General features: G+C 43.4%; 1 protein-coding gene across 1 annotated transcript in view; it reads right to left on the minus strand.

Moving 5' to 3' along the window:
* Positions 1-13987, minus strand: part of ZNF513 (zinc finger protein 513) — a 79423-nt gene extending 65436 nt beyond the window's left edge. The window contains exon 1 of the mRNA XM_030198588.1: positions 13933-13987. The gene's annotated coding sequence lies outside the window, so the exon portion shown is untranslated. The remainder of the gene's footprint in view (positions 1-13932) is intronic.
* Positions 13988-24900: the final 10913 nt, after the last annotated feature.

Here is a 24900-nt window from a genome sequence, read left to right on the forward strand (position 1 = left end):
GTAACACCATCAAGAAGACCAGAAGGTGGATATACAAACAATGAAATGAAATGTGCAATTAAACAGGCCTTAAATAATTATGTCTGATCTCAGGATAGAGAAACAGTGTGCTAAGTTGGTGATCAGTGCCAGAAGAATGCTGGGGTGCATAGAGAGAGCTGTAACCAATAGAAAACAGAATGTGATAATGCCTCTGTGCAGCGCATTGTGAGATCTCATCTCAGACTCTGCAGCCTGTACTGCCAAATGTGGACAGGGTAAAGGTGATCCAGAAGGTGGTTACCAAAATAGTGCTGGACTATACATCAAAAGTCATATAAATGAGACTCAAGGACCTAAAAAGGCAGGGATGGATTTACCTGTGGGCATTAATAGGCAAGTGCCATCCAGCCAGTGCCAGTCAACAGTTTTACATCATCAGCTACTGCTACTACTTCTACTTCTACAACTAATCAGGTGCAGTGGTATCTTATCTGGACAAGTTATGGGAGGGAAAAGGGAGAACAGCTAGCAGTTACAAGCCTAATGGTGAATAATAAATTCACCACTGCCTAGAGTGGAGGAAAAATATATGACATGACAAACAGTCAAATGGTATAAGTAACGGTGTAATACAAAGCAAACCGTTTCTAAGAAAAGAATGCTCTAGGTCAAGAGGTTATGGTATGAAGCTACAGAAGGGTAGATCAGGAGCAATATCAGGAAATACTTTTTAATGTAAAGGTTGATGGTTGCATGGAACAGTATCCTACTGAACATGGTGGAGCCAAAAACTCTTAAGAAATTCAAGAAACTCTGATTACGCACTGAAGATCCCTAGTTGCAAAGAAAAAACAGAGGACAATGTCACTGGATATCTGGATCAAGAAGTGTGACTGGTGTTCCCTTACAAAATATGCACATTCTTCTCGGCTTTTTTCCCAATGGTACTACTGTCCTCCCAAGAGCCCTTGCAGTGCCCCTTCCAGCTCACCTCCTTAAAGTGCAGGGGCTCATAGGCTAACTGAAGGATAGCAGAATTTGGGGTACTGGCACAGAGAAATGGAAAACAAGCCTCTTTATCCAATGCCTAGTGATATCCTGCCAATGGCCATGCCCTCCCATACCCCAGCTCACCTCTTACCAGGTGGGCGTTAGTGCGGGGCTCCGCGGCACTCTCCAGGACTTCCAGCTGCCCCTCCCGGCCACTTCTAGCATCCAGGGCCTGCTGCCTTTCATGGGCCCACTCCTCACCAGTGCTCCTAGGTGCGCACACACGCAAAGGGACTCTCTTAAAAGAGCAGTGGAGGGAGAATCGAGGACGTCTGGGGCCGGGGTCCTTATAAGGGAGACAAACACCTAGCTTGTCAAGGCACCCCCAAGGGCTCTTTAAGAGCTATTTCCTGGCCTTGATTCTGTCAGGCCAGCCTCCAAGGGCTCTTAAGAGCCACTCTCTGGTCTAGTCTCCACTACAGCATGACTTGCCTTCCACCAGCCGGAGCCCACCCAGCCTTCAGGTTGGGTAGGCAGTATAAACCCGTAGGTGGGCCCAAGGGCTCACCTACCCCGAGCAGCGACAGATTACAAAGGCCATGAGCCCGGGCGAATCACCCGTTATGCAGCTGCTCCAGCAATTGGCCCTTGCTATTCTATGCTATGCTACATGGGGCTTATAGCCCAACTCTTCCTTCTAGGATCCAAATAGTTACTGATACAATCATAAGGAATTACAATAAACTAAAGAAATGCCAAAATATACAATGACAAACTAAAAATAGGATCAATAATTATAATGAGGAAAATAAATAAAAGTCTTTAAAGCCTTACAAAAGAGGAAAACAATTCCAAAGGCACAATGGCAAGAAAATTAAATGAATGAGGAAAAAACGCTTTAATCTAATTTGTAAGTGGAGGGAAGAGCTAGAACAAAAGAATTACGTCCGAGGCTTAAACCTGGATTGTAAAAAAAAATTAAAAGATTGTGAAAGATCTTCAGCACAGGCATCATGTAAAAGCTTTAAATATCAGGCACAGCGCTTAAAGACTATCCTTGCCTGAACTAGCAACCAATGCAATTCAGACAACAATGGAAAAACATGAGAAAACTGATTTGTGAAAAATTAATCTAGCTGCGGTGTTCTGGATCAGCTGCATTTTAGAAATATACTTTGTTGCAACCCTTAAATATAAAGAATTACAATAATCTAGCATAGGTTGAACTCTCTCTCTAAAACGATCTTGGGGAAAGTATGAACGAACCAATCTATGTTGCTTAAGTTAAAAATAGGCCTTCCAAATTAAATTTACTTGTGATTCCATAAATAATGAGGAATCAAGACGAAGCCCAACACTCTAGATTCTCTTTCCACCATTAACTGTATTCTCCCTCCAGAATAATTGATTGAGGAATATTTGATTCACATTAACCAAACCAAAGAAGCTTGGTTTTGTCTGCATCCAATTTGAGTCACATATTAATAGACCAATTCACAATTCTTCTTATATAGTCCTGAATGATAGAAGAAAGGATCAACACCCTGCTTAACAGGAATTAACAGTCTAACCGTGTCCACCGATCCACACTATGAGTACGAGGTTCAAGACGTCCTCAACTCCAAGGCAGACTCCAGTACCTCATGCAATGGAAGGTCAATGGTCCTGAAGAAAACTCCTGGGAACCTGAAACATGTCCATGCTCCATGGCTCATCAGAAGGTTCCAACACGTGTTTCCCCATAGGCTCAAACCCAGACTGAGAGGAGGGGAATCTTTAGGGAGAGCGTACTGTCATGGCTGTGGCCTCACATACCCTGGCTTACCTCTTACCACGGTAGGCATCGGGACCGGACTTGGCAGCACCCCAGGACTTCCAGCTATCCTCCCATTGTGGCCACTTCCAGCATCCCAGGGTCTGCCACCGCACATGTGGGCCACTCCCTCGCCAGCTGACACCAGTGCTCCTAGCTGCACGCATGAATGAAGAGACTCCTCTTAAAGGGCCAGCAGTGAAGAATTGAGGAGGTGCCCACTGATGATGTCTGGAGCCAGGGTCCTTATAAGGGAGCTTGGAACACTGCCTCATTGCCTTTGCAATGGGTTGCCTAGCCTTATTCCAGTCTGCATCTTCAGCCTGGTCGTCTGGCCCTCAGGTCTCCGGATCTCCTGGTCTTCAGGCCTCCAGCTATTCCCTGGCCTTGACTGCATTGGGACAGCCCCAAAGGGCTCTATTCAGAGCTACCCTCCAACCTGACTTATCAAGGCACCCCCTATGGCTCTTTTATGAGCCACTCTATGGTCTAGCTTCCACCAGGGTGTGACTCACCTGCTGCCAGGGTTGGGTTGGGTAGGCAGTGTAAACCCGACTATGGCCGAAGGGCTCTCCTACCCCGAGCAGTGACACATCACTGCTGAGGTCTATGACACCGCAGCAAGAATACATTTGAGCAGACTAAACTGACCTTGAATTCCTTATCTACCATCATTATTTCCTCTTTCTTCATTTTACTTTTGTTTTTCTTTGGGCTATTTTTCTTTTCTTAATTTGATCTATCTTTGAACCTCCCTTCCTCTGTGCTTGTCTTCCTTTCAGACACTCTTCTCCTTGCCTTAACTCTCCTACAGTTTCTTCCCCTCCCTCATTTCTTTGTTTTCTCTCCTTCCTGGCATTCACAATGGCTCAGCAACAGGGTCCTGCTGCCCCTATCCATTGTGACATCTCTTCCTGGTTCCACTGGTGGAAGCTGCAATGACTTCATCCTAGTACCCACTTGCATCTCTTCCATCAGATGCCAACCTGTGAAACCTGGCCCCCATGGGTATTTCCAGGCCTGGTAGTACAGCCATAAGAGCTGACACACCTAATAATTTTGAGAAGTTGGCTCCTATGAATACTGCTAACAATAACCTAAGAGATGCAGCAATAAGAGAGTTTGCACAAGACAACCAAGATCTTCACCTACATTTCTATCTTTCTGTAGCCCTCTCATGTTCGCTTGAACTTGGCTTTCAACCTCTCTCTTCCTTCCTCACTCCACGAACTTCACTGTCTAAAACCAGTGCATTTTTTTCTAGCAAAAAAGGCACCAGTACTCAAATGCAAGGCCATCCTCCAGGGGTGGAGTGATTACTGAGGGACCTTGCCCACAACAGCCAGACCCCTTGCAATTCACCACAGAATCTATGAAAAGGCAGAACTGGTGTTAAGAATTTGCATTTTTTTCATTAATACTTACGGACCATGTGTTAATTTTAGCAGGCAATGGAAAAGGTGCCAGTATTCAGTACCCGAGTACCCCTGAAAAAAAGCCCTTCTAAAACAAACCTTAGTGATCCTCAAAGTTTGCACCTCTAAACATTCAATAGGTCTATAATGCATCACCTCTACCAGTTTACTATGTTTCTTGTCTTATAGTATGAAAACTTTTCAAAGACCTTTTTTAAGGTGCTTCAAAGTTTGGCAGAACTTTTTGAATATGCACAAGAGAAAGAAGAAACACCTATTAAGTTGTCAACAGCCTTTTCAGTGGCAGTCGTTAAATATCATTTTTACATAAATCACACAAACTACTGAATGAACAAATATGAAGAATGACAGAAGAAAAAGCTGCATAAAGTCTGAGGTCATTCCCAATGCTGTGACTGGTCAAACCTTTCATCTGTACGTAGCTACAAAAATGATATGGGATTTGTGTTGCAAACTGTATGAGGAGAGACTTGCCAACCTGAACATGTATACCTTGGAGGAAAGGAGAAACAGGGGTGACATGATACAGACGTTCAAATATTTGAACGGTATTAATCCTCAAACAAACCTTTTCCAGAGATAGGAATGCGGTAGAAATAGAGAACATGAATTGAGGTTGAAGGGGGGCAGACTCAGGAGTAATGTCAGGAACTATTTTTTCACAGAGAGGGGTGGTCGATACATGGAATGCCCTCCCGCGGGAGGTGGTGGAGATGAAAACGGTAATGGAATTCAAACATGAATGGGATAAACACAAAGGAATCCTGTTTAGAAGGAATTGATCACGGAATCTTAGCTGAGATTGGGTGGCAATGCCAGTAATTGGGAAGCAAAACCAGTGCTGGGCAGACTTCTACGGTCTACGCCCTGATCTTGACTGAATAGATATTTTAAGGGGCTTAGACGTCAGCTTCAGAACTTTTAGCACAAAAAGAGTGCTGGGCAGACTTCTACGGTCTGTGCCCTGAGAATGGCAAGGACAAATCAAACTCAGGTATACATATAAAGTATCACATACCATGTAAAATGAGTTTATCATGTTGGGCAGACTGGATGGACCACACAGATCTTTATCTGCCCTCATTTACTATTGTTACTATGTAGGAATAATTCTTTCAGAATACAGTCAAGAGCATCTTCCTCACTTCTCCATGGGAGGAGGATAACATGCATGAACCTCTGTGAAAGACTATGCTTTCTGCTTTCTTGGTACTGTGAACACTGGTCTTGCTGATATTTGAACACAGTCAGCATGACTCAATTCAGACACAGTCCCTAGCTAAGCACCAGAAACCAGAGGAAGGATGAGCACCTGCCTGATATTTAACACAAGGCAAGGAAACATCTGTAAGAGTGATGGCACACTGAAGTCTCACTCTAATGAAAAAAAGGACAGCTGGAAAATGAAGGGCTAAGATGTCTGCTTTGTGATCTCCTGCTCATTCTATTCAGCTGCTTCTTAAAATAAAAGATTTTTCACATACCCAGTTAATGCAGAAGGAGGAATGGAGCATAAGGCTCAGGGTCTCTCTTCTCTGGAGCCGGAGCCATTGGACAATAAGCTGCTCACTGCCTATTGACAGCTGCATATCCAAAATGAACATAATCAACTCTTTACAGAACTTAAGCTTTCTTTGAAGATTCATTTCAAGTGCACATTCAGATTCGTGCAAGGTCTTTTTAAAGACTAAAAGAAGCTGTTTTGGGTGCATCTCCATTCTCAATTAAAGTAAGAGAGATAACTGCAAGACTCCTCAGGAAGGCATGTTGTGCCGAAATACGGAGCCATGTCAAGTCATTTACACAATCACTGCATTTGAATTAAAGTACTGTTCCTCCTTGAGTTCCTGGTTTGTCAACTCTTCTTTTCCTTCCCACTCACTTGGCATTTTTGTAATTTTCTGTGGGATTTTGTGTTCAGCTACCTTGTGGTTTCCTATCCAGTATTCACCATACCCCAAGTTCTGCTGCTGTTTCTCCAGTGTAATTGTGAGGAAGCAGAGATTTTAAACAATGCACAAGGCAGATAATAGCTGGACACTGCACAGGCAACTCAATGGTTTCAGCCTTGTGCTTTTAGCACCATAGCAAAACTTACAGAATCTGGGAGTACAGTGAATTCACTTCGGGATATGCTTATTTTTCAGTAAAGCAGGGCTTCTCAACCCAAGCCCTCGGGACACACTCAGCCAGTTGGGTTTTCAGGATGTCCACAATGATGTGCATGACCCAGATCAGTATGCAAAATCTGTTTCACGTATATTCTCTGCAGAAATCCTGAAAACCTAATTGGCTATGTATGTCCCTTCACTAGAACAGTGGTTCCCAGACTTGGTACTGAAGACACCCCAACCAGTGGCGTCGCGAGGGCAGCTGACACCCGGGGCGGGTCGCCACTGCGCACCCCCCCCCGAGTGCAGCGCCGACGCACCCTCCCCCTCCGTAGCACAACACCCCCCCCCCGCCACGCCACGCCCGCGAGAACATACCTGGAAGGCGGTGAGGGGCGGTGGGAGGGCCAATCCGCCGAGAGCACACCGCTGGGGGGGGTGTCAGCGCCTCGCTGGTTCCTTGCTCTCTCTGCCCCGGAACAGGAAGTAACCTGTTCTGGGGCAGAGAGAGAAAGGAACCAGCGAGGCGCCGACACCCCCCAGCGGCGTGCATCCGGGCGGACCGCCCCACCCCCCCCCCCTTCCTACGCCACTGACCCCAACTAGTCAGGTTTTCAGGATACCCACAATGAATATTTATGAGAGAGATTTGTATGCACTGCCTCCATGAATATTCATGTGGATGTACTGAAAACCTGACTGCCTGGGGGCCTTCAGGACCAGGTTTGGTAACCACTGCACTAAAATATTACACAGAGATACTATTTTTTTTAAATCTAAGCTGAACATCTCTGTTCTATTTGTATTTCATGTAAACAGAAGAGAGCTTAGTCCTTTGGATGTAGAAGTGATTAAAGAATAAATTTGAAAACTTGAGGATTTTCCTGTTGGTGTCTATATTGCAGCCACAACCATAAAGCGAGCTCCCAGGTTCTCATCTAAAGTTATATAATCTTCAGGAATAAGGACAACCTTGGTGAGAAGAATCATTAACAGTTCCTAAATTTAGACTTCAGAAAAAAGGGTCATTTGTGGTACAAATTTTAATGAGGCCTAAAATGTGGTCCCTCAGCCTACAACCAGTAACTGTTCACTTAACTCTCCCTACCCAGGCAAAAAGTTTACCCTGTCTATATAACTACATCACAACACTGTTGCAAGTATTCCATTAAGTAGCACCATTGAAAACATTTAACTTACAACAACAATATAATCGGGGCTACTTTAACCATCTATGGGTCCCCAGGGCTGTGGAGTTGGTACACTAAATCTTCGATTCCAGCTCCTCTATTTTTCTACTGTCCAACCACAACTCAACTCCAACTAAGTACAATAATCTAAGAGAAATTTGATTAGTTCCAGATACATAGGATATTATTTTATGTACAAAAATTAGGACTAACAGACCACGAAATATATCTATTTGAAGTCTGAACAAGAAACTGAACAAAAAATATCAACTGAAAATACACAATACACTGTTACGCACTTATATTTAAACTAATCTTTGAAGAATTTGTCCTCAGAAAAAGAATCACCTCAGTCAGATTCTCTTTCATGGAATGCCCTCAAATCTGATCTAATTATTCTTAAAGCAGAGAACAACCTCTCAACACTAACTTGGGTCGGTGGCAAAGCAGAAACCACCAGGCAACACCTCTAACCATTTCAGGATATAACTTTAGATCCAGGCCAAAATAATATATTAAGTATAAAATCATAAATTTACCATATATTATAACGTTGTACGTTTTTATTTAGAAGATGAAGTTGGCGTCAGTACATTTTCACTGACTCAGACCCCATCCAAAATTGCTTCCGTCTCTACAGCCCTGGGCAAAGAGGATGAGTCCTTCAGATCCAGCAAGCCCCTCTCCCATCCCTGGTCCAGTGACACAGTTTCTTTAGTCCTGTGCTGGCCTTCGAGGCGTTGCTTCTTCAATGATTTTGTGTCCAAGTTGCCTCTGCGTGCATCTGACGTCAGACGCACGCAGAGGAACTTGAACTGAAGATCATTGAAGAAGCAATGGCGCGAAGGCCAGCACAGGACTTCGGCTGATGGGGGTTGGGTCCCCCGTCAGCACAGGTACTGGACGGCGCGGGGGACGGTTTTCGCCGAGAAGGGTGGGTTGACTGGGTCGCGGAAGGGGGGTGCAGTGGGCTGTAACACAGGGGGAGGAGTAGGGAAACACGCTCCGTGTGTTTCCCTACTCCTCCCCTTGCTTGGTATCAGCTGTCACTGACGTCAGTGCGTGCCTGCCTAGCAGACCACCTCCGAGGGAGGCACGGTCCCAGGCACATCCTGTTGGAGGTGAGATTATATAGGATTATTTGCGATCAAGTATTTTGCAAGAAAGGCTTGTAAGCCTTGCCATGATTGCTATTGAGAATGATATATGTGCCCAGTTAGATATCAACGATTTAATTACTAATTTCGTGAACATGAAAGCACGAAAAGCTAAGTGGTTGTAAACCCTCTATTTGTTCAGCAATCCCACAAAGATGCACGCCATCTTTCAGCTCCTATTTCCTTTGCATCTTGTGCCACACGGGGGGAAGGGGGCGCCACCTGATAGTCTGCAGGGGGGCACCAGAGACCCTAGGCACGGCCCTGGACAGTCCCTCAGCAAATATGACACAAAGAACCACAGAGCAGTATTAGAGATATGAAGGCACATAAATGAACTGAATACTTTTAAAAAAATTAGCTTCTGTATGAACAGCAATACTGGAGACATAGAAACTGAAATGCAAGATATCAGAGATGTGACTTTCCAAAATCTGACATTCCAATTAATAAATTCAAAATAAAATAATTTTTCCTACCTTTCTTGTCTGAGCATTTTATTTTTCCATTCATTTTGACCCCGGTGTCTCATTTCTACTTTTCTCTGTTTTTAAGTAACTATTATCCACCATCCATCTTCCTTCTGTATCCCTATCCATCCTGTCCAGCATCTTCCCTCCGTGTCCCTGTTCCTATCTTGCCCATATATTCAATCTTCCCTCTGTCCCCCTATCCCTCCTTGTGTTTCATCCATTTTCAGATCACTTTTCATTCTCCCTCAAGAGTGTCTACTCAGATACTGCTCTTTGTATCAGTCACAAAAAGGCAAACTTTTCCTTCTAACCATTCTTCAATAATATATATAAAAGGCAACCCCAACGTTCTGAAGCCTCCACGGAAGTTGAGGCGCCCAAGATATCCGGTGTGCCCTGGAGTGTCTGCACCGCCCTCGCGTCAAAACATCATGACGCATCAAAACGTCATGACGTCGAGGGCGGAGCTATAGACACTCGAGGGCCGAAACGGCCCACAGCGAACAAGGCAAGTAGCTTCGAGGGACGGAGGGAGGGCGAACAAGGCAAGTAGCTTCGAGGGACGGAGGGAGGGGGCCCCTTGCTAGCGCCCATTTCATTCCGCTCAGAAACGGGCATTTTTTCCTAGTTCTTCAATATCACTCACAAAGATCCTGAGCAGACCTGACACCAGGACTGATCTCCAAGACATTCAACTAATCACCTTTTCCTCTCAGAGTGAGCTCCATTTACCACTACTCAACTCATTTCTAATTTACTCCACCTCACCCTCAGGCTGCTCAGTTTATTTATAAGCCTCTCATGAGGAACAAAGTATAAAGCATAAATCCAAATGAATTACATCCAGCACACACTCTTGACCAAATCCTCAGGTCACCCAACTAAAAAAAAAAAAAAAAATCTGATTCATTTGATATGATCTCTCACTGGTAAAACCATGCTGCTTGAACCCAGTAACCTACTGTTTTGTAGAAACCTCAATATCCTTTCCTTCAGTACATTTTTCCACCACTGAGGTCAGATTAGCTGGCCTTAGTTTTCAACCTCCTCTCTGATATGTTTATGATGAGGGACATCTTCCATCTCCAGTCATTTAAGACCCCACCCCCTCCAAACATCTAGTAAATAGATCCTTCAGCAGAACTGCCAGAATGCACCTCAGTTCTTTTAGTTCCATCCAAGCATTCTCGCCTCTAAATGGTGTGCTATCACCAGATTTCTATACACACCGTTGCCAACACTGGTCCTCTACCCATTCCCTCTTCCTTCAGTGAACACTAAACAGATGTGTTTATTTAGCATCGCTGCTTTTTTCCTTATCAGCTCTCAGACTCACAGTATCACCTTTGGCTTTCTTCCTTTCAGTAACATACCAAAAAATAAAATCTCGGCACTTTGCTTTACCTCTTTAGGTATTTATGCTTCTATACACTTTTGCCATCCAGACCTCTTCCCCCCCCCCCCCCCCCCCCACTTTCAGCTTTAGATAATCTACCCTATATTCTTGTTTTTGAGATTACTTGTGCTTTTTAAATGCTAATCTTTTTGCCATTCTGTTTCCCTCCCCTTCTTTGGTAAAGCAAAATGGTATTCTTTTTATTTATTTTCCTGACAAGCAGATCTGTTGCTGTTACTATAGATCTTTCACTTCATCCACCTCCCTCCACCCTGCCAGAGTCTCTTTACGAAACTCACCCGTTTTACCAAAATCAGTAATTCTGAAATCCAGTACTCTTCAGCTGGGACTCCTCCTTTCCCTGGCCATTATATCAATATCACTATTCGAAGACCAAGATGCTTCCTCCACTTCTACATATCAGGTCCATCATAGCTCCTTCGCTCAGAGGCTCCAAGACCTGTCTAAGGCGTTCAGGATCTAACTGGATCTGCTGACAGGACAAGGCACTCTGTATCTATAAGGTTAAAAATTCTTATCAGAAACTGCCCCCTTTAATCCCCATCATTTCTACAATTTTGACCAATTCACTATCCAGTTTCCCTGATTAAACTGAGGTCTGTAGGCCACTCGTGTAAGCACAGATTCCATCTCCCATTTCAAGACTGCCCCTCCCTTACATTTCTGTTGCTTTATTTAGTATTTGAATACCCCTTTTCTGCCATCCCTATCTTTCCTACCTGAATGTAATGCACCTTGTTAAACTGCTAAATAGATAATATTTGTCTGGCCATATCTGTTCATGGGACTTTCTGAACCACGTCTTTGTGACAGCAACAAAACCCAATTTCACCTAAAGCAACACAGCTCAAAAATCCGGAATTTTATTGCAAAACTTGAGTTTTATAATAGCTCTCAAAAGTTTCCTCTTGTCTTACTTATAACTCCTTTTGTTTCTTTGGAATAATTTAAATAATTGTACGTTATCAAACATATAAACGGCAAGTGACCGACTCACCTGCAAATGCGCAGAAGAGTCAGAATGCTGAGAGTGTAGAAGTCCAAGCCCCACCATCACCAACAATACAGCCCAATAGGGAGGAGGGCTTGGACATGGGCGTGGAAATCGGAGGAGGAGGGAGCAGGGAAAGAAGGAGGGGGCGGAACTGAGGGAAACAGACGCTGGGGGGAGGGCAGGGGAGACAGCAGGGTTGGTGGACGGGGGGAGGCCATAGGAAAACAAAAAACTAGCCCGTTGTTACGGGCTTAACGGCTAGTTACATTATAAAGGGCTCTTGTCTATGCTGATATATTAGTTCGGTAAACGAACTGCACTCTTGATTTTGGTAGTTCCGATGCCAGTGATCTGAAGACTGAATTATTGTGGCTGTTTTTAATGGTCCTCTCAAGGAATGGGCTGAGTTGTCTACAAATCAGTACAATACACTGTGGCCTGTTTGACAGTTGGCTTGGGGCCTAAGGATGCTGTGAGGAACCTGCTCTATGAATGCCACCGGTTTCCTATGGAGTACTGGATCAAGCTTCATTTACTGATTGGGTCTTTAAGCCGTCGAGAGCATGGTCCCTTTATGTTTGGTGGAGAAAGTTATGCTTTATGTTCCTACTAGGACTTTATGGTCTTTGCAGCAGGACCTGTTGGTGGTTCCTAGTATATGTGCCATTTGTAAGGAGCGGTGTTGCTGCCAGATGTTTTCCACTGTTGCTCCTCAAGTTATGGAACAGTATTCCAGAGAAAGTGAGGAAAAAGTGGTTCACAGTTCTAAGTAAATTCTATACCCTTGTGGTTAGATTATAATGTTATAGTTTATGGAATAGCTGGGGACAGGTCATTTAAGTTATAAGAATGTTTTCTGTTCTCAATATGTATCTTACAATCTCTTAATTTGTTTTAGCTTCTGTTTAGTTAAGGTAAGTATAAATGAAAATAGTCATTGCGGGGTTCAGTAAAAGAAAGATACTTTAACAGTATATCCTTGGGCATTTTATTTTTTGAACTCTATATTGCTCCTTGTATACATAAATATTAAGGACACTGCTGTACAACATCACAAGCATTTTTTGTTTTTGTGGTGAAATAAACTAGAGGAATAAATAAATCAATTATTTGCACATTACCATTCCGTTGCTGAAGTTTGCAGGTTGCAATTTCATAACAACACAGAACAGCATGTAGCTTAATGCTTCAGTTTACAAGAGACTATAGTTTATCTAATGGCTGTGATACTTTTAATCCCTGCGTTGAAGCTTGTGTTGTCTCACCTAGAATGTAAACAAACTAAACCCTGGAAAGGGGATATTAGCGGTATACAAGAAATGGTTTTCTACTCTTCTATGTGCCTTAGACTTCACCTAGAGGTGTTTTCCTGGTCTTTGTGGACTCCCATATTTTTAATCCAGACACTTTTTTTTATATTGTTCATGACTTCTATTCCTCCAGGTCTGAGAAAGGCTGGAATTAGTAAATTAACACTTAACCATCACTTCCTTATTTATACTGCTGCAATGTTTCCTCTCTCTGATTTAATTTAAAGCTACTATAGCAAGTGCAGTTCATGTACAGCATGGCAGAAAGAAACCTCCCAAGCACATCCATAATGAGCAGATCACACACCACTACATCAGAGTGGCTACATAAGAAGTCAGACTGACTGACCCATCTCCTAATGGTCCCAATTTTTAATTAAAAGCTGCTGCATGAAGGACAATTTTCTCAAGCCATCTCTTCCCATGACCTGCAGTAAAACCCAACATACCGTCAAGCCCTACTGGGGGGTGGGGGGAGTCCTTAAATTTGAAGCATTTATTTCGTTCTGTCTAGATTTATTATTTGTATTGTAAATAGAAATACATAAAATGCATCTGAATGCTTTAAAACGTTTATTTCCAGGTGGATTATCTTCACTTGTCAACCAACTACAACTCTTTCTAAAGTGAAAAACGGTGCAGGGCAGACGAATGAGCATTATATACCTAAGGACCACCACTACGGGAGAAAAGCTATTACAGCAATATTTTCCAGCATATTACAAAGCCGACACGGGGATATTTAAAGAGAAGGGTCAGCAAAAAAAAGTTGTAGACGAAACCTTGTAACTGGACTAACTTAAAACATCCATGCATAGCTTTCCAGGCGTATACAGTCACTCCACTAAAAGATGATCACCTACAACTTGTTTGTTAACCTTATTTCTAGGTTATTGCAGTAGTAATCACAACTCTTATCTGTCACTTCCAGCGGGGCGGCACCTGCTACTTTCACTCTCTGTTACGAGCCGCAGACAGGAGGTGGTCCAGGTTCCCTGCCTTCCTGGGAGGTGCGGGGGGTGGGGTGCGTGGGGAACTGCCCCTCAGCTCCGCACTTACGTTTGACGGACTGCGGGTGGGACTGCTTCCTGCGGGGCATCGCGCTGGGCCCCTCCACGTCCAGCGATGGAGGACTCAGAGACAGTGCCGGGACCACCACTGCCCCTCCTCCGCCATTGCTCGGGATGGCCGCCGCCGCCGCCGCCGCCGCCGCCGCTATGGAGCGCAGGGATCCCCCGCGGCGGCCCTTTAACTCAGCCACTTCCTCCCATTCATGGGTTCTCTCTCTGCAAATAACAACAGCCGGTGCGTCTGGCCGAAGTAGTTTCCGCTTCCGGACCGACAATGCTGGGAAGTGTAGTCAAATAGTTTTCTATGGCCAGTGCTTTGCAAGGTTAGAGTGAACATGACGTCAGAAAGCTGAAGCCATTATACTGTCTCGCTTTCCCTCTCCTCCGCGCAGCCGTCGTCCCCATTCACCCAAAACAAAGCAAGCAAACCTATGACCTGCTCTATCCACGTTGTCGTTCTTTATTGCTGGTAGTATTTTTATTTGATTTCACTTATATTTTCAAACGTGCCGGCTTGTGCAGCATACGGATGTACACAGAGGAAGTGTTGGTTTCATCAATGTGTCATGAGTGGAAGAATAGCCTAGTGGTTAGTACAGTGGACTTTGATCCTGGGGAACTGAGCTGAGTCCCACTGCAGCTCCTTGTGACTCTGAGCAAATCACTTAACCCTTCATTACCCCTGGTACAAAATAAGTACCTGAATATATGTAAACTGCTTTGAAGTTGCAAAAAAAAAAAAAAATCTGAATGGCAGTATATCAAGTCCCATTTCCCTTCCCCCTCCCCCCCCCTTTCATGTGGAGGGGCTGGTTAAAGGGACTACTTGTATTCATGCAGAGATGTTTTCATCTAGTAAAGGGTCACCAAAACAGCCATGAGAATCAGGTGCTTAATAATAAGACTTACTATTTATAAATACAATTAAAAAAAACATTAATTAGGTTGAAAGCTGGGAGCATTTACCATCTTTTTTTTTTCCTGTGCCTACATCAAAGGAAAAAAGGCATGTGGGCACTTGCTCCGTTTGTTTTGTGAAATGCAGTAGCATGTTATAAAAATGCACTTGCCTTTGTTTTTATTACTACTATTAAATGTATCAACATTGCCCAGTTCAGCACACTATTAGCCGCCAAGTTCATACAAAGTTAATTATGTTCAGTTGAAAATAAATCTGTTGGCTCAGGCTGCTTCTATATGAATATTCCATCACTTTTTCATTATTGCTACCAAGTATTACATATTACGAGCATTTGCTTTAAATTTTGTTTTAATTAATTTATCCGGTCCTTACATGCACATGGTTTTGCTTTTTAAACCCAAAGGTAAAGCCTAAGGGTGGTTGAACAATTAGGTATAAACTGTGTTGTTTCTGACTTTACTTGTTTTGGACTGCTTTGAGTCCTACCGATCTGAACATCTTCTGTCTTGAATTTTGGAATGAAAAAATAAAATTAAGGGGTCTGATTACTAAGCCTCACTAGCGGTTTCTGCTCAGCATTGCCGACACAGCCATGCTAGCGGCTTAGTAAACCCCAGTGTAAGTTTTGGATGTAGGCTGTAGAAATTGTTGTTTATTTTTGCAATGTGTTTATGAATGCCTGTTATGGTGTGTGCATGTGATAATGTTTGAATAACTGTCTATACTTATGGCTATGATTTCTGAGCATGCAGCATCATTGAAGGACAGACTTTTAAACACCCAGTTGGGTATATATGCTAATCTCAACTTTGTTAAATGTTTCAGACATATCCATCTACTTGCTCCCATGGTATAAATGAATTCTATTATTCCATCTCATTGTTTTCATATGTAAGCTACATTGAACCTGAATTTGCTTGGGATAATGTGGGATATGTAAAAAAAAAAATCCTTTAAGACACTGCCTATCCTTGAGAATGGTGATGGCACAAGGAAAGCAAGTTTGGTCCAGTAAAGACTAACTCAAAATAACCTGTTCCTTAGCTGGGCTCTAGTATTACGATATTGAAAATGGGACCATACCATGCTCTGTAGTTATGTTCCACTAATAAGTTAAACGATTAACTGGCTTTCTTGAATGGATTATATAACCTTTGGATCCGTGACTAGGAACAAAAACATATACAGTGGTGGAAATAAGTATTTGATCCCTTGCTGATTTTGTAAGTTTGCCCACTGACAAAGACATGAGCAGCCCATAATTGAAGGGTAGGTTATTGGTAACAGTGAGAGATAGCACATCACAAATTAAATCCGGAAAATCACATTGTGGAAAGTATATGAATTTATTTGCATTCTGCAGAGGGAAATAAGTATTTAATCCCTCTGGCAAACAAGACCTAATACTTGGTGGCAAAACCCTTGTTGGCAAGCACAGCGGTCAGACGTCTTCTGTAGTTGATGATGAGGTTTGCACACATGTCAGGAGGAATTTTGGTCCACTCCTCTTTGCAGATCATCTCTAAATCATTAAGAGTTCTGGGCTGTCGCTTGGCAACTCGCAGCTTCAGCTCCCTCCATAAGTTTTCAATGGGATTAAGGTCTGGTGATGGCTAGGCCACTCCATGACCCTAATGTGCTTCTTCCTGAGCCACTCCTTTGTTGCCTTGGCTGTATGTTTTGGGTCATTGTTTTTTTTTTTTTTTTTTTTTTTTTTTTTTTTTTTTTTTTTTTTTTTTTCGTGCTGGAAGACCCAGCCACGACCCATTTTTAAGGCCCTGGCGGAGGGAAGGAGGTTGTCACTCAGAATTGTACGGTACATGGCCCCATCCATTCTCCCATTGATGCGGTGAAGTAGTCCTGTGCCCTTAGCAGAGAAACACCCCCAAAACATAACATTTCCACCTCCATGCTTGACAGTGGGGACGGTGTTCTTTGGGTCATAGGCAGCATTTCTCTTCCTCCAAACACGGCGAGTTGAGTTCATGCCAAAGAGCTCAATTTTTGTCTCATCTGACCACAGCACCTTCTCCCAATCACTCTCGGCATCATCCAGGTGTTCACTGGCAAACTTCAGACGGGCCGTCACATGTGCCTTCCGGAGCAGGGGGACCTTGCGGACACTGCAGGATTGCAATCCGTTATGTCGTAATGTGTTACCAATGGTTTTCGTGGTGACAGTGGTCCCAGCTGCCTTGAGATCATTGACAAGTTCCCCCCTTGTAGTTGTAGGCTGATTTCTAACCTTCCTCATGATCAAGGATACCCCACGAGGTGAGATTTTGCGTGGAGCCCCAGATCTTTGTCGATTGACAGTCATTTTGTACTTCTTCCATTTTCTTACTATGGCACCAACAGTTGTCTCCTTCTCGCCCAGCGTCTTACTGATGGTTTTGTAGCCCATTCCAGCCTTGTGCAGGTGTATGATCTTGTCCCTGACATCCTTAGACAGCTCCTTGCTCTTGGCCATTTTGTAGAGGTTAGAGTCTGACTGATTCACTGAGTCTGTGGACAGGTGTCTTCATACAGGTGACCATTGCCGACAGCTGTCTGTCATGCAGGTAACGAGTTGATTTGGAGCATCTACCTGGTCTGTAGGGGCCAGATCTCTTACTGGTTGGTGGGGGATCAAATACTTATTTCCCTCTGCAGAATGCAAATAAATTCATATACTTTCCACAATGTGATTTTCCGGATTTAATTTGTGATGTGCTATCTCTCACTGTTACCAATAACCTACCCTTCAATTATGGGCTGCTCATGTCTTTGTCAGTGGGCAAACTTACAAAATCAGCAAGGGATCAAATACTTATTTCCACCACTGTACTTATTTATTCAATATTACAGTTCCTCATATACAGCCACAAAACAACATTTTAGGGTGGATAGTGTTCACAGTGAGCTCCTTTTACTATCGACTAGATAGAAGAGGTAAGAGTTTTCAGTTTTGGAACAGTATAAGTCCATCACAAGAACAAAATATAAGAAAACAATGGACCTGCATTAGGGGCTTATGCCCATTTAGTTATGTTTAAAACAAAAGAAATATGCATGACACAAAAATTTTTTTTTATTTTGACTTATAAAACCACTTGTTCCTGAACCATGCTCAAAATTGAATAATCCTTTTGTGATATCTAAAATGTGAACTTCTACAAAACAGATGAACTGAAGATGTGGTTCCATGTGTCCAATGAAAGAAAGTTTAATTTACTTCCATTTAATTCAATATATTCCATCTTTATAATACCAGGTTCCCAAAGCAGATTACAAAGACAGATTACAACAACAGTTAAGATGAACCCATCAGGAAACAGGATATCCTCACTGAGATTTGGCCATGTATTACTGTATTTTATGTAAAAGTGTAGAAAAATGAGCATAAAATATAGATTTTATTAACTGCTGTTTCTACCAGCAACAATAATTTTTAAACTGTTTTAGTGATATAAAATTGAATACCTACATATGGAAAGGTTTCACATAATTAAAAAGCTGTCAAATAAGTTTTTAAAAATCTTTTGTCCTCCACATTTTAAGACACTGCCTATCAACTGGAACAGCTTTTGACGTTTTACAGATGACCCTGCATAGGTGGTCCATTATCAGGCTTATTTCAAAAAAGAAGGGCGCCCATCTTTTGACACAAGATCGGAGATGGGCCGTCCTTATAAGCACATAAGCACTGCCATGCTGGGAAAAGACCAAAGGTCCACCAAGCCCAGCACTCGGGTCTCCGACAGCAGCCAATCCAGGCCCCAAGAACCTGGCAAAAAAAAACAAAATTTAATAATGATCAATGGACTTTTTCTTCAGAAATCTGTCCAGACCCCCTTTAAACTCAGCAAGGCCAGCTGCTGTCACTACCTTCTCTCAGGTCACCCAAATCGGCATGACCAAAAGCCGATTTTGGGCGTCCCCAACTGCTTCCCGTCGCGGGGACGACAAAAGTTCCCGGGGGCGTATCGGAGGCAGGCATGCCTAACAGATGGGCGTCCTTGAGTGAAATGGAAAAAAGAAGAGCACTTGGCAGACTTTACTTGGTCCATTTTTTCTTACGACCAACGCCTCAAAAAGGTGCCCAAACTGACCAGATGACCACCGGAGAGAATCAGGGATGACTCCCCCAGTGGTCACTAACCCCCTCCCACCCTGAAAAAACAACTTTAAACCTTTTTTGCCAGCCTGAAATGTCATACTCAGGTCCATCGCAGTAGGTATGAAGGTCCCTGGGAGGGGAGGTGTGTGTTGTGTCAGCGGAGGCATAGCGAAGGCGTGGATGTCCTTCTTTCAAACATTTGGACATCCTGAACTGCCCCCCCCCCCTCACAGGGATGGCCAAATTTCAAGGGAGTGGAGGTGGAGTGGAGGAGTGACCTAGTGGTTAGAGCACTGGTCTTGCAATCCAGAGGTGGCCAGTTCCAAAATCCAAATAAATAAATAAAGGGGGGTGTCGGAGGCATAGCAAAGCATGGACGTCCTTCTCACAGAAACATCCACATTTTGGACATCCTCAACTACCCCTCGCAGGGAAGGAGGCATAGCAAAGGATGTCCTTCACCCATACTCTAAAAAAAAAACCACATCCCTGACGAGCACTTGGACTTCTTCACCTGGACTTGTGTTTTTCTAAGGTTGTAGACGGCTATTATACACGCAGCTTGTCTGCATGTATGAAGCCGTCTTTGGCATGCGCAGAGCAGCCAAGCATAACGCTTGGCTGCTCTGCACTGGCTTCCCCTCCTTAGGAAGGAAATCGTGTGCAAATGAAGCTAACAGCAAGCAGCTCATTTGCATGCGAGTTCCTTTCCAAATCGCTAAGGGATTGGTAAGGGAAGGGCTTTTTCCGTTCAGTTAGTGCATCTGGCTGAAGGTAAGGGAGCTATGTACCCTGGGAGCAATTTGTGAAGGCCAATTCAGTGCCCCCTAGGGTGCCCGGTCCTGGCATGTCAGGGGGACCAGTGCACTACGAATGCTGGCTCCTCCCACGACCAAATGGCTTGGATTTGGCCATTTCTGAGATGGGCATCCTCGGTTTCCATTATTGCTGAAAATCAGAAACGACCAAGTCCTGGGGACGACCATCTCTAAGGTCGACCTAAATTTGCTGATTTGGGCGTCCCCGACCGTATTATCGAAATGAAAGATGGACGCCCATCTTGTTTCGATAATACGGGTTTCCCCCGCCCCTTGCTGGAGCCATCCTGCGAGGACATCCCCAGGAAAACTTGGGCGTCCCTTTCGATTATGCCACTCCAGGTCTAACAATCTTTTGCTATTGATTTCAATAGTGTTTGCAATTGTTTTGGATGAATGAAAAATGGTGGCAATCTCCGCTTACACCAGCAAGTTCTGCCTATAATGGGCCACATAGGCTCATATCATCTTCTGTTCTCAATCTAACCTCCTTGGATCATCTAGCCACACAGCTGAAGTGACATCATGGCTGCATTCCTGACCCGGCCTTTCTAAAGCACAGAAAAACTCGAGAGCTCTCTGCACATGTCCTTATATTCCCGCCACTGACAGTTACTGTATATAATGCTCACCCCTCCTGCCTCAGTTTTTATTCATCCGCAATACTATCAAGGCCCGTTCAGCCTTTAGGTGTCTTCACACACTAAATACCACATTTCTCTCACATTTTCTTTCTAATTATCTAATTTTTTCATTCATCATTACCAAATTTGATTTGCATCCTTAATTTTTCTGATGTCATAGAAGCCTTGTAACAGAAAAATGTTAGCTACTGACCCACACACTCAGTTGGGGCAGCAATGTAAGTCTGACAAATGCCCAGAGTGTAAAAAAACTGTCGACTAAATCTCTGGAAATTAGAACTCTCAAACTCAGAGACTTAATAACCTCTAAAGTTTCAGCCACATCATCTAAGAAGAAAGTGAAAGCATCTCACCTCGTTAAACTGATGGTGGTGGTAGTCAAGGAAGGGCTACCGTTGGGCTACCGATTCTGTTAACACTCCTGATCTAATGCCTGGGGTGGATACAAACAGAGCAGATCAATCAGTGGTATGGTTCAAAACTTTATTATAAGATAATCACCTGACACAGACTGTGTTTCGCCCACAAGGGCTGCGTCAGGGGCTTGAAATCGATGCAAGCTAAAAAAAACAGCGGATTGGCTTGAAGACTTCTGAAGAAATTAAAAAGACATGGTATAGGAGGCAATGCTCTGTTGCAGATTGGAAACTGGTTAAAAGATAGAAAACCAAGAGTAAGGTTGGAAGGGCAATTCTCTCAATGGAGGAAAGTGAATAATGGAATGCAAAGGGACAGTACTGGAACCAGGGCTTTATAACATATATATGATCTGGAAATGGAAACAGCAAGTAAAGTGATCAAATTTGCAAAAGACGCAAAATTATTCAAAGTTGTTAAATAGCATGCAGACTATGAGAAATTGCAGGAGGACCGTGTGAGCCTGGAAGACTGGACATCCAAATGGTAGATGAAATTTAACATGGAAAGTGCAAAGTCATGTAAGAATAACCCAAATTATAGCTATATAATGCTAGGTTCCTCATTAAGAGTCACCACCCAGGAAAAAGACCTAGGTGTCATTGTGGACAATATGTGAAATCCTTTGCTCAGTGTGCAGAAGCAGCCCAAAAATACAAAAGTATATTGGCAATTATTAGGAATAGAATATAGAATATTAGAATATCACTCCATGGTGCAACTGCACCTTGAGTATTACGTGCAGCTCCAGTCACTGCATCTCAAAAGGAAAGCAGAATTAGAAAAGTTACAGAGACGGGCGACCAACATGATCAAGGAGATGGAACTCTCATATGAGGAAAACCTTAACCTCTTCCTCTTCAGCTTGAAGAGCAGACAGCTGAGAGGGAAATATGATAGAGATCTACAAGGTCCTGACTGGAGTGAAATGGGTAAACACAAATTGATTGTTTACTTTCAAAAAATGCAAAGGCTAGAAGGACATGGTAATAATACATTTAAAACTCATAAGAGAAATATTTTTTCACTCAATGTATAATAAGCTCTAGGATTCATTGCCAGAGGATGTGGTAGAAGCAGTTAATGTAGCTGTGTTTAAAAAAAAGGTTGGACAAATTCCTGGAGGTAAAATCTATAAATTGTTATAAGGTAGACTTGGGGAAAGCCACTGCTTATCTTTGGAGTTAAGTAGCATGGAATCATGCTACTTTTTGGAATTCTGCCTGGTACTTGCAACCTGGATTGGCCACTGCTAGAAGCAGGATACTGGGCTAGACAGACCTTTGATCTGACCCATAAACTTCCCTGCTCATAGACTGTATCCTTGCATATCCCTCCTTTCCCATGTATGAAGTTATTTTGCTGTTTATTTTTCTCAACGTCTCCTCCCCAATCCCAGTTAACATTAACAAACTGCTTAGCTTCTCTTGTGGTCAACAGCATGTCAAATAAAAAATGAACCTTAACCTGAATGCAGTATAACAATTCTTATATTCTTAAGTGTTGAGTTCCATATAAGAATTTCTAAGCTCATGAACTTAAAGTGGACAAATTGCAGCTAGGTGGGCCATTTTGCTCTTTACCTTTGTTTATTAAGTTACCTGTGCTGCATGGGCGTAGTATGACTGTTTCATTTGGGGGGACCAAAGGATGGGGTGGGGCATATAGCATTATGCAAATAAATATGCTAATATGGAGGGAGGAAGGAAGGAAGGAAGAGAGAAAGAGCTGGCATCCCATCTGATCCCTGTCCTCCACAGGAAAGGAGGAAGTCTCCACTTGAGAGCCTTTCCTCCCCTCTTTTCCAAAGGAGATGGTGGCTGCCATGCCAATTCCTTTGGAAGTGGAGGATGAGCCCAGGGCTAAGATGTTCGAGGTCCTTGGACTATGATTCTCCTCTTAGAGAGCTGTGATTGATCTACTTCATGAGATCTTACAGGACATTCAGGTGAAGAACTGGGAGTCCTCTCTCTCAGTCCCTTTCCTCCCCAAGAAGATTGACACCACGTACAGGATTCAGTCTTCCCTTGATTCCTGTTATCTGTAGTACTTGACCTGGAAGATCATAATTTTGGTGGCTGTTACTTTAGCTCGCAGGGCCAGTGAACTTCAGGCCTTAGTGGTGGATGCACCTTATATAAAGTTTCATCATAACAGATTAGTCCTCCACATGCACCCTGTTCCTATGTCCGAGTTCCTTCTGAACCAGTTGATTGTCTTGCCAACATTCCTTCCCTGACCTCATGCCTATCGTGGCAAGCGCACTTGGACTGCAAGCGAGCATTGGCCTTTTACTTAAAGTGGACTAAGCCATACAGAGAGTCCACCCAACTTTTGTTTCTTTTGATCCCAACAGGATGGGAGTTGCCATCTGGAGATGCACCATTTCTGGCAGATTGCATTTCTTTCACTTACGCCCAGGCTGGGATGACCCTTGAGGGTCATGTCAAGGCTCACAATGTCAGAGCCATGGCTGTGTTGGTAGCTCATTTGAGGTCAGCCTCCATTGAAGACATTTGCAAGGCTGTGATGTGGTCTTCAGTCCATACATTCACATCTCATTACTGCCTTGAGAAGGATACCCAACACAACAGTCGGTTTGGACACACAGTTCTGCAGAATTTGTTTGTAGGTCTAAAGTCCAACTCCACCTTCCTAGGTCCATTTTGTTCTGATTCAGGCTGCACTCTCACTCAGATTGTATATAGTTTCAGGTTAATTACTTTTTTGCCCTCGCCGTTGCAATGTTCAATCGAACACTGGTTGTTGTTTTTGGTGAGCCTGGTGGCTAGGAATTCCCATCTGTGAGAATTATAGGTCTGCTTGTCCTCAGAGAAAGTGAACATACTTACCTGTAGCAGGTATTCTCCAAGGACAGCAGGCCTTATTTTCTCACATACCCTCCCACCTCCCCTTGGAGTTGTCTCCTTTTTATTATGCTTTATATTGTACTGCTGGCCAGTTACTGCCGGAGCCCTTACCACTTCCTATTTAGGAGTCGTTGAGGACTCCAGCGGTAATCCAGTGGTAATTGGGCAGCGTATGGTGCTGCTTGATTACCACTAGACACACCTACTCCCCGCCTACCGGCGTTAGGAAATAAAAAACTATTTTCTTCTGGCACGTGGCAGACCTGGAACTTCCGGCGGGCTCCTGGGTGAGCCCAGCAGTAGGGCTGATTTGCCGTGTGGAACCCCAGTGGTAGTCCTACCACCTTTTAGTAAAAGGGTCCATAAGTTTGCACAATTACTTTGAACTTCTGATGAAAATATATTGGTATATCTGTACAATTATAGTACAGTGTACATCCCCAGTTTTGATGATCCATTACATTTTTTAAATGTTACTTTGGAGGGTAGTTATTGATTTTTGCATTTTTAAGTTCTCTTTTTGATTGCTAGAATTGTGGATGTGTTTTGATAGGCACAGTAGACACCATTTGAGAATGTTAAGTGCTTTGTTATAACATTGTCCCTCACATGTTCATATCTACATTCACTTTTTGTATGATCTCTGTCTTGTTGTATGTGAAGCTTGTGACATGTCTACTCTCTCTTGGGATGTGCCAAGCAGTAGTTATTACATATGTCTCCTAAGCAAGATTCTTTCCCAGTTAGTTCATTGTCTTTCTGTATAGCAGTTACCCGTGACAACACTATAGTTCAAACAAGCAAGCTCCTCAGCCTTTATAGCCATGATACTTCTGTCCCCAGACCCACTCCCCTGATCTATTTTTTCTGATTTCTCTCAAACTTACAGAGAGAAATCAGAAAAAAGAGATCAAGGGAGTGGGTCTGGAACAGAAGTATCATGGCTATAAAGGCTGAGGAGCTTGTTATGATGGATGAATGTTCTTCACCAAACCTGTCTGATCTGCATTAAGCAGTTTAGGGAGAATGACATCCAGCCTGCATTAATGGACCTTGGCCAAATTTTGGTCAAACTTTCTCCATTATATGGTAACCTGGCCCTGCCTAGTGCATCCCAGATTGCACTGGGTGGGGCAGGAGCCACCATTTTGAGGACAGCACCTGAGGCAAGAACGAGTGGGCATCAC

The sequence above is a fragment of the Microcaecilia unicolor genome, chromosome 3, assembly GCF_901765095.1.
Source record: "Microcaecilia unicolor chromosome 3, aMicUni1.1, whole genome shotgun sequence".
NCBI classification, from domain to species: Eukaryota; Metazoa; Chordata; class Amphibia; order Gymnophiona; family Siphonopidae; genus Microcaecilia; species Microcaecilia unicolor.